The sequence below is a fragment of the Chiloscyllium plagiosum genome, unplaced genomic scaffold (assembly GCF_037043375.1).
Source record: "Chiloscyllium plagiosum isolate Xiang-an unplaced genomic scaffold, Cpla_swu_hap1 HiC_scaffold_7, whole genome shotgun sequence".
NCBI classification, from domain to species: domain Eukaryota; kingdom Metazoa; phylum Chordata; class Chondrichthyes; order Orectolobiformes; family Hemiscylliidae; genus Chiloscyllium; species Chiloscyllium plagiosum.
The window spans coordinates 64,757,651-64,768,822 of NW_028270145.1; the positions used below are offsets into that span (position 1 = coordinate 64,757,651).

At 37.5% G+C, this 11,172-nt stretch overlaps 1 protein-coding gene across 2 annotated transcripts in view; it reads right to left on the bottom strand.

The window, feature by feature from the left end:
* baz2ba (bromodomain adjacent to zinc finger domain, 2Ba) overlaps nt 1–10,402 on the bottom strand; it is a 356,889-nt gene extending 346,487 nt beyond the window's left edge. For both annotated transcript variants that reach the window (XM_087989090.1, XM_087989091.1), the window contains exon 1: nt 10,204–10,402. The gene's annotated coding sequence lies outside the window, so the exon portion shown is untranslated. The remainder of the gene's footprint in view (nt 1–10,203) is intronic.
* Nucleotides 10,403–11,172: the final 770 nt, after the last annotated feature.

Consider the following 11,172-nt stretch of genomic DNA (forward strand, 5'->3'; position numbering starts at 1 on the left):
CAACATTGATCAAACACTCGAATCAGCAACCAAACTAGTGATTGGAAAGCTTTTAAATGAAAACCATTGACTCCAAAAAAAAAACCACAGGTCATAAGGTATGATTCACAGTGGTACTAACCTGTATGGCCATTGGGACAAAATTCAAGTCAGTGGCAATTTTTAAATAGAAAAACATACTAAAGAATCAAGTTGTCTGCATGTTCATGAGAAGCAAGTGAGGACTGCAGATGTTGGAGACAGAGTTGAACAATAGGTCAGGCAGCATCCAAGGAGCAGGAGAGTTAACGATAACTGCTGAATGAAAAAGGATGAAGTTGTGGATGAACAATACAGTACAAGGACAGACATCCTGGTGGCCTTTGTAAAGTATACAACTCATTAGTACTGAACACATTCATATTCCATTTAATTAACAAGATAAAAAGTCACCTGCAAATAAATGACATCTGTTACTATCTGTTAGGGGCCATCAACATTTAAAGAATAAATATGAACACAGCAATTAACTGACATGCCGCAAGATTTCTGTTTAAGAAAATAAATGTTTTTATTCCTGTTTAAAAATACAGATAAAACAAAGCAAGCACCATTGAATTAACATTACAGCTTATAAAAAGTTGCATTATAAACTCAGATCAATTTTTACTTTTTCTCCGAAGTGTTCCCTTGAGTTATTAAATATTTAAGATTAAGGGTGTAGGTTTGCTCGCTGAGCTGTAGGTTTGATATCCAGACGTTTCGTTACCTGGCTAGGTAACATCATCAGTGGCGACCTCCAAGTGAAGCGAAGCTGTTGTCTCCTGCTTTCTATTTATATCTTTCTCCTGGATGGGATTCCTGGGGTTTGTGATGATGTCATTTCCTGTTCGTTTTCTGAGGGGTTGATAGATGGCATCTAGGTCTGTGTTTGTTTATGGTGTTGTGGTTGGAGTGCCAGGCCTCTAGGAATTCTCTGGCATGCCTTTGCTTAGCCTGTTCCAGGATAGATGTGTTGTCCCAGGATAGATGTGTTGTCCCAGAAATGACAGCCAGACTACAAAGACCCCTCGGAATCCTACTAGCACACAAACCCACCAACACTCTCAAACAAAAACTAACAAACTTAAAAGACCCAGTACATCCCATGGACAAAACCAACGTCATCTACAAAATTCCTTGCAAGGACTGCCACAAACACTACGTAGGACAAACAGGAAGAAAGTTAGCCACCAGGATACACGAACACCAGCTAGCCACAAAAAGACACAACCCTCTCTCCCTCGTAGCCCTACACACAGATGTAAAAAGCCACCTTTTCGACTGGGACAACACATCTATTCTGGGACAGGCTAAGCAAAGGCATGCCAGAGAATTCCTAAAGGCCTGGCACTCCAACCACAACGCCATAAACAAACATCTAGATGCCATCTATCAACCCCTCAAAAAACGAACAGGAAATGACATCATCACAAACCCCAGGAATCCCATCCAGGAGAAAGATATAAATAGAAAGCAGGAGACAACAGCTTCGCTTCACTTGGAGGTCGCCACTGATGATGTTACCTAGCCAGATAATTAAACGTCTGGATATCAAACCTACAGCTCAGCAAGCAAACCTACACCCCAAATCTCAACCTGAGCTAGAAACCTTCACAAACATTCAAGATTAATTCATTTTTCCTATGACTAATGTAAAGGTATGCCACAGCCTTATGGAAGTCACTAATTCATTCTTTCAGACATCTTCAGAAGAGGGTCCTTCCATTAGATTTCTGGCACTGCAATTTTCCACCTTTTATTTACAGATCTCATGTATGTGGCTCTTGTGGTTCATCCTGTGTGCAGTAGAACCCAACTTCTTTCCAACAGCTTAAGATAAGATAACTTTGACTATTTTCTGCCAAAATATTCTGCAAAGATCACGAAGGATTTCTGCCATTGACTGGAGGCAAAAGTAAATCTTCCAGCTACATTTTCCCTCACAAAAGCTACTGTGAAGTGAGCTCCAACTGCATTCCTCATGGTAAACAATAAAAGGGGATATCTTGAGATACAAGCCTAGCTCAATAAAGATTTATTTTGGAGTTGTTGGCCGGTTCACCGAGCCTGTTTTCTTTTGCAAATGTTTTGTCTCCCTACTGGGTGACATCTTCAGTGTTGTGTAGATTCCAAATGAAGTGCTGTTGTTGTGATCTGCCCAGAATTTATATGGTTCTGTCATGGCAGGGGGTTCTATTTCTGATTTTGTACTGTAGTGGTCTGGAGATGGGATCTATTTCAACATGTTTGTTTATGGCACCAGTAGAGGAATACCAGGCCTCCAGGAATTCGCGAGCTAGTCTTTGTTTTGCCTATCCCTGATTGAAGCTATTTTTATAGAATTAATTAATTCAGTAAGCCATGTCACATTAGCTTGATATGAATTACTGCCTTTTTTCCCCCCACATTTCAAAATACCAACTATCCAGATAGGTGGCTCACGTTTTATACTCAGCTTATAAATTGAGCCTTGATTTTTGAACCTTCAAAAGGTCTACTTGTACATTCTGGTCAAAGGTAGTTATTACATTTGTTATAATATTATCAATTGTTGTCAATGTAATTCAGAATGGAGACCAAGGAGTCATTGCACGAGACAGAGAAATTTTAAACCACTGACCCAGTCAAAGAATAAAAGTAATGAAATTCAAAATAATCAGTTTCATATTTCCGCAGATCACAAACTACAATACAATGTGCTCTGCTTCACTATGTGCTTCTATTTGTCTCATCACCTTGTGCATTTAATCTACATTTCTAATTGAAAACTGAAACTATGTTGCTAACACAGCAGAAAAGAAAGCCTCTGTGACAGAAGTGACTTGATTCTTAAATGAAGATGATCAATAAAACTATTGCTACCCAATGCAGTTTTGATGTACAAGCCATTACAAACCCTCAAATATTTCTATAACTGTTAAATTATGAGACCATTCCTCCCACAGTCTCAATATTATTATTGTAGCAAAATCTCAGTAGTTTATTCATGTAATACATGTTAGTTGTGTTAAGAGTGCAAATAACATTAATCTGCAGTACAAACAGGCAGAACTCCTGGCATTTGAAACACCAGCCCATTATCACAGCAGGAGACGTCAATCACTCTGATGTTCTTATAACCACACAGGCAATATGACAATGATCTCAGGGAAAATCAGCAATCTCTGCAGAATATTCCAAGACCTCCCCTCCCACCTCCCCCAAACCCTCTTTGCAATTTGACCAATCAGAAGGTGCCATTCATGACCTACTGGAAAGACTTGCATCTTGCTTCAAATTCTTAAAGAAAAACATCAATCATACAAAATAGGAAAAGGACATTGAATTATACAGTATTAACCTCTAGGGTTTGCATACAAAGACCTCAGATTTATTTATGCCCATCCTTTTAAAAGGATCTCAGCACTGTTTTTAACACCAAACCAAATGCCAATTTTATGAACCTCTGTCCTCAGCAGGAAACCTACTCTTTTGATTAATGAATATATGCTTGTAGAAAAGGTAAGAATTGAAAAAACAAAGTAAAAATACAATTTTGCCTGCATAAAAATACCACAGTAATAATTAACCTGATGCCTCTCTTAAGAGGTAGTCGACTTTATGTCTGTGATCTGGACACTGGTCCTAGACATTGCACTCTTTCATAGCAGCAAAGCAGTTTCACATTCCCAACTCCCACAGATCATGACAACCCAATGTTTTGTGCTTTGTATCGATATAAAGCTTAGCATTAGGGCAGAGGGTGGGGATAAAAGAGGTGAAGGTACACTGTTTCATTTGCCAGTTCTGGCTGTGATCAAATACTGGCATTATTACAATAACTGCTTTCTGGATATTTCTTCTTTTGTTTCAAAATTCAGTTCAGTGAAAGTACCCACAAGAACTGCTGACTTGCTTGATTTTTAATTTTTCTGTAGAAGATCCAAGGACAGTTACAGGCCACTGAAGATATGTAGCAAAAGACAAATGCAATTTACTGTGCCTGCTATTCAAGCTGCCTGAGAAGAACTGTCTACATTAACTATTGCTTGTAAGAAGTGAGATCACTCCTGTCACACTAGACTCTATTTTTCCAGTTTGGAAAAAAAAAATTCATAGGTAAGCAAATGTCTCTCAGTCAATTGTTTTGATTTATCAGCAATCTATCAAAGAATAAAACCTAGGAATTTTGCTTTAAAAATCAACCACTGGATCCAAATTAAAGCAAATTAAGTTACCCTTTATGATTCCTTATGAAAATGAATCCAAAAGCCTTCAAAGTAAAGTGTAATGGTTTACAGTAGAATTACCATAGACTGTGCAACTAATCAATTTCAGAATCATTAATATCTTGTTTTATTATTCAAAACTTACATTAAGCAGTTCTTGCAATTGAACTATAGCATTTCTAGAAAAATATTTTTATTTAGATTTAGTTCAATACAAGGATATGAATAGATCATTTTGTTTTGACAACATTATATTATTACTTCAGCCAAGAAGAGCTGGTTTACTAAATTACTTAAGTTAATGCTGGTAAGCTACCTTAACATGCCAACAGTGTCAGACACTTAAACTGAAATTCAGTTTGCCACCAAAGAGCAGCTCAATCTATAAAAGATGGTAATTTTAGTTTTTTTTAAATGGAGAAGATTAATCTCAACTTTAAAAAAGCTGCAAACAATACTTCAGTATTGCAAAATAAATACATAATATTCATTAAACAGAAACTGCACATGGGTGCAATTTATTCAAGGCAAAACAAATTATCACTATAATAACTTTTTTAAAAAAGGTATGATCATCTCAGCAACTGTCTCAATCTCTATATTAAGACACAGAAGCAAGCAGTAAGGCAGGTGCACATACTGAAATGGGCAAGATTCTGAGGGGAATTGACAAGGTCAAAGCTTAGATGTTTTCTCTCAAGAGAATCTGGAGAGGGAACAAATTAAAAATAAGGGGTCTCAAATTTAAAACAAAAATAGAAATTGATGAAAAAGCTCAGCAGGTCTGGCAGCATCTGTGGAGAGAAATCAGAATTAACTTTTTGGGTCAAGTGACCCTTCCTCAGAACTCAAAACATTAACTGATTTCTCTCCACAGATGCTGCCAGACCTGCTGAGTTTTTCCAGCAATTTCTATTTTTGTTTCTGATTTACAGCATTCGCAGTTCTTTCGGTCTCAAATTTATGACTGGGTTGAGAAGAAATTTCTTCTCTCAGAACATAGTTAGTAGAATTCACTTCCAGAAAGAGCAGGATGAGTTCAACAAATTTTAATTGACAAGAGAGTCAAGGGTTATGGGGTAGGTAAGTAATTAAACAATCAGGGAGGGGGAGTTAAGTGCCAAAATCAAATCTGCCATGATCTTATTGAATGGCAAAGAATGTTCAATGGGTTGAACAGCTCAGTCTGGCTTCTATTTCTTACCTCATGTAAGAGACTAGGATTAAACATTAAATGAATGAAAGTCAGTCATAAAATGGAGAATACGGACAAGTCCCATCAATCCATGTAGGAAGTCAGATTAAACTTGTAAAGAAATTTAACATGAAACCTGAAATGCATCACAAAGATGAAAAGCAACAGTTTCTTTTCACTCTTGTAACTGCACAGATTACATCACCAGATTTCCAAAGTAGACATAAAATGTAAAGGGCAGAGGCCGGAAACAACCTGTACAGAGGCACAACCTTTAACCTCACATCACCAAAAATTCTGAAGGATAGCAATAGCTTTCACATCAATCATTTTATTTTATGGCAAAAGTACAATAGTCTGAGAATTTTCGTGACCATGTTTTTAATACCAGACATATCTAAACAACTGCTGAATTGGTTACATAAATACAGCAAAATCCACCACAAACCACATCGTGTTAATTGGAGTTAAAAATCACACAACACCAGGTTATAGTCCAAGAGGTTTATTTGGAAGCACTAGCTTTCGGAGCGCTTCTCCATCAGGTGGTGAAGAGATGTTGTGCGATTTTTAAACTTTGTACACCCCAGTCCAACACCGGCACCTCCAATTATTATTAATCAGAATATTTCATTTAGCTGAGCTTTGAAATCTCAGTTTTGAAGAAAACATTTCAGGAGTAACAGTCACATCAGCCAGTTTCAATCCATAAAAATACACTTTCAATCATTCCAGTAAGAAAACTGCTCATTTGAATTTAGTTAGCTCTGCTTTTCCAATGTATTCAAACTCTCCCAGGCTGAAACTATTTTCTGTTAAACACACAAATAATTGGCAACAATTTAAGTATAAAGGTGACAACTCAGGTATGTGATCCTAAACACCCTAAATTCTGAGTGACAGTTTCCACTCCTCAATTTCATCCCTCAAAATGACTTTGGTCAGCACATTTTATCTTATTAGGCATAAGTAGCAATTGCTAAAAGAACTGATGTAATTATTTCTGTAATAAAATACACACGGATATTCATAACATACTGCTTGGATATATTGATTAGTAAACTGAAAGGGACTTATTAAGATTTGAATTACTCACTGCACAAATACTGTTTTCCATAAAGACACTTCCTACAGTACAATGTTCTGTACTAAAAAGATATTTCTATAGTCTTATAATTCACACTAAAGCTCGTGCTTATCCTTTCTGTCTCAACTGCAAAACAAGTATGTTGCAAACAAGTTCATCAAGACGTGATAGTAAAATCGTGCTGAAAATGTACAACAATTGAAGACATTTGGAATCACAATTCAAGCTGGGAGTGACTGTTCTGTTTCAATTCAATGACACCACTAATGGGTTCTTAGCAGCTCCATGAAATCAAGCAGCTGTCAACTCAATGTATCAGAAGAAAAAGTCATACACTCCCATAAGGAAACAAGCACATCAGGATGTTTGGCAAAACATCTGCTCCTTCACATTTCATCTGACAAAACAAAACAGCTAAACAAAGAGATATCCTGTACCTTTTTCTGTTAATCACAGCGCACTAATAAAATTTTACCAACAAAAGATAAATTATCAATATGATTAATGCTACAATTTTCACACAAATATTTCCAATACATACTTACACAGCCTGAACATATATTAATACAGTACTATGCTATTGTCAAAACCACAACCAGAACTCATCTGGATAACTACAAAACTATAGTTGAATTCTCAGTTTTACAACACCAGCAAAATAATTTTTCTGGTTCAGTTTAAGATGCAATGTTTCAGAATCCAGATTTACCCATGTCAAGTACAACTCAAAGGAAAAGGAGCGAGGTGATATTTTTTCATCAGCAGAAATGTGACATGCATATGAAATAAAAGCATGTGCACATCATACTTCAGCTGCAAAATTCATCTGACTGCTAAAGTTGCTCCTAAAAGAACTATATTGCTTGCAATATGGCCAATTCAAGAAATGCAGTTATAAACTTCAGGCTATTTTACTAACTGGTTTTGATTACAAAAAATCTTACACATCAGTACTATAATCAAACAAAATAGGAATGACCACTTATCAAACCTAAATCATACATTATCAACAGTAAAAGTGTAAATAATATTGAATAAATACCCAACAATACAAATTTCAAACAACTCAAAAGAAATGCAACTATTGTGCAAGCAATATTTTATTTTCCTTTGATCTGCTTACTTCCCCTGCTTAATCTGCCAAATCTTGCAGGCCTTTGTTGCATGTATAATTTAAAGCCATCTGCTGTTTGAGCTTTTACATTTTTAAAAAAAACTAAAAGATCAGAGTAACCAACAGAATGGATTTGTTACTAATATTCAAGTATCCTATTACAGTGCATTCCCTTGTGAAAATAGTAGTTACATATAAAAACGATGAAGCAGTTTTTCTACACATCTTTAAATACCCCACTACAAAGACTTTAAAAAGATGGTAGCTCATAAAACCACAAAACCACTTAAAAGCTCTAACAATATTTTCAAGTTAAAATACAGGCATTTCCACCTGGTATCCCAACTTGATTTTTTTTATTATTTTCTGGCAAACGGCTCAGAACTTTATACAATGAAGAGAGAATTCTATTGTTCACAAGCATAAAAATTGAACACTACCACTTTGTTTAAACTCGTGCTGGTGTGACAAGAGAATATAGCCAGAGGTAATACAAAAAACCTGAAGACAAATTCATAGCTTAGAAGGTCTACAACTTTTCCCTTACTACCAACTTTGATTATACAGCTGTGTTGAAATCAGCACCTTATTTAAAAGGAAACATATATATAGTATTTCAAAAGTAATATGTAAATGAATATATAATCAGAGTTGCAAGAGTCATTAGAAATAATAATGTGGACAGAGTAATATCATGAACATTATGTAGGAAGTACAAAAGGCCTCAAGAAAAAATGTTAACCTTGAAAGTTTGAGAATCTCTTAAAAACTGTTCTTGACATATTATCATTCTATTGCTTACACATGTTACTTGAGATTAATATGAATGAAAATGCAATTTGTCAATACTTTCCACATTTTAATGAGATCTTTAACCAAAACCACAAATACCATCACATATTTATGCAAAATATTCATATTTCCATTATTATTGGCACTACATTCATTGCATGTACTGAATATCAGTGATTGTGAAATGAGCAATCAATCATATTTGTACATTTTAAACAGACTCGCTATGTACAACATTGAAAAAAATGTCTTTCCTTGAAAATATACACGAACAGACTTTTAGCTGACAAAGTGCTCAAATTGACTATCAGAAATGTATTATTTGTCATCCTAAACCCACAATAAAGCTTTACAAAGTTCCTATACAGTTTCATTTTTGCAAAAAAAACTAATTCAATTGAAGCTAACAATCAGTTGAAGAAAACAAAGTCCTTTCAAGACCAGAATTTTTAAAATAGCCATAAATACAAGGGGGCAAATCTAACTAAACTTTACATGACGTCACTGTCCCAGAAACCATGCCTAACTTAGGGGGGGATAAAATCCTTCCTCTAAACAAAAGGCTTCAAAAATAAAACACATTACCCAAAATGGCGAAGGGTTGTTGTTTTGAAAAGAAAAATGGAGGATATTGTAATATACACAAAGGGATAAATTTCAACAACTCGCCTACAGCCGGCTTGAATAAGGAAGCGGCGGAGATACAAAACAAGGGGAGGGAGATGGAGAGAAAAGAGAGAGTCGAGGAGGGGGAGGTGGGACAGGGTACAGGGGCACCCAGAGCGGCTGGGCATTCACACCTCAGCCCAGTCAAGCTTTTTTTTGTTAGGGAGGCAGCCGGACACCAGAATATATGAAACGTACACACACACACACAATAAAAAAAATGGAGTTATGGTATAATTGATGTGAATGAGCCATGTTGGTGTCTCCGTGCTGACGGGGAGGAGGAGATGGGACGCAGATGTGACGGGTGACGCCGGGGCCGTGTTGTTTAGGCCGGCCCGGCCTAGTCTGGCAGCCGGACTGTCAATGGGAGGTGGGAGAGGGAGGAGGAGTGGGTACACGCGGGGGTGGAGGGGGATTGGTGGTGGTCCGGGGACAAGCGGCAGAGGAAGAGACGCAGCCTTCCGCCTTCCAGCCCCCGACCCCGAACCCCTTTCCGGGACACGGCCTCCGCCAGCATCCTTTGCAGATTTAAAACCACCTCCCGAAGCCGCTCAGCCATGGCCCGCTCTGGCCGTGCCCGTTTATTTGTTTGTTTGTTTCAGTTTTTTTTTGAAAATAAACTACGAGCCAGAAGGTGGGCAGCCCCGGGCGGGCGGGGGGTAAACAAAACAATACACAAAAGCGCCTCTCTCTCCCCAGAAATTTCATAAGACCGTACGGTCAACATTAAGTGTCGTGCGGATAGTAATCACTCAGAAGAAAACCAGCGTTTGTTGAGGTGGGTTTGTGTGGGGTTTTTTTCTCCCAAAAAAAGGAACAGTCCTTCTCCTGGGGCCGCTCTCCCACTACAAAAGGATCCGATTCAAGCGACATGTAAGACAGAGACGGTTGGAGACACAAAGTGAAGGGAGAACAAGACTCGGTCTAAGCGGCTGGACGTTACCAAGCAGCCAAGAGTTTTCTCCAGCAACTCACTCCCTCCCTCATCTTTTACTGATTCCTCTCCCGCACAGAAACACACACCCCGACAACTAATATTCATCAATTATTCTTCTTCATCGCCGCCGCAAACACCGAGAAGAAAAATACACAAGACGAAAATAAAAATGCAACTCACCTAGCCCGCAAATGTCATCGACTTCCCTTCCGGATACGTCGGGAGTTGAAGGGACAGATGGTGGAATTATTAGTTAACGTTCTTGTTTTCGTTTCGAAACTTTTTTTTTAATTGAGGCGGGAGGAGAAAGGAGAGAATTCGTTAATTCACCAGAAGCTGTGAGGGAGACCGAGACTTTTTCGGCTTCAATGCATGTGGTTCACGAACTGGTGACGTCAGGCATGGCTCAAACAATGAAACTTGCTGCTACAAGAAACATTTTCCTAAATGAAACCAACAGCTTATCATCCAGCGGCAGAGAAAAACAGCAAATTATAATTCTCCTCCCTCCACCCCCTCCCAGTTTTTTTTAAAATCTTCGTCCAAACAATCAACTGGGGATTTTTTTCAAAATAACTTTTTTTCTAAGGGTTATAGACTGTATGAGTACGTGAGAATTGTAAAGCCTTGTAATTCATTATAAAAGCCCCTCATCCCTTTTTTTCGCAGGCGATGCGAATGTCAGCTCAGCCTTTACCGCGGTCATTTGTAACATAAATGCAAGTACAATGATTGCATTGCAAGCACATTCATATGGGAAGGTGCGGAGTGTAAGCTACTTTAATTGTGAATCGTTTCAGAAGAAAATATTTAGGGTTCAAATAATTTTGGGGTGCATATACTTTTTGTCAAAGATGCAGCAGACACGGATTGTTTTGCAGAATAAACAAAGTGTTTAATTCATTGTATAGTATTAATTTTTTTTATCATAAACTGACCCAAAGATCTGCATCAGACAGCTGCGCTATGTTGGCAGTTATTGATTTTTCACTGCTACATTCCGGGAATACAAATTTGAACGTTTCAATATACTCTGCGGTGATTTCATTAAAATTAGAAAGCAAAAACAACTAGTTTGAAAAACATTTAATTTGAACCCAATACAATTACACTTCATTGGTTCTATGTAGTTCTTGCTGGGTGTAAGCA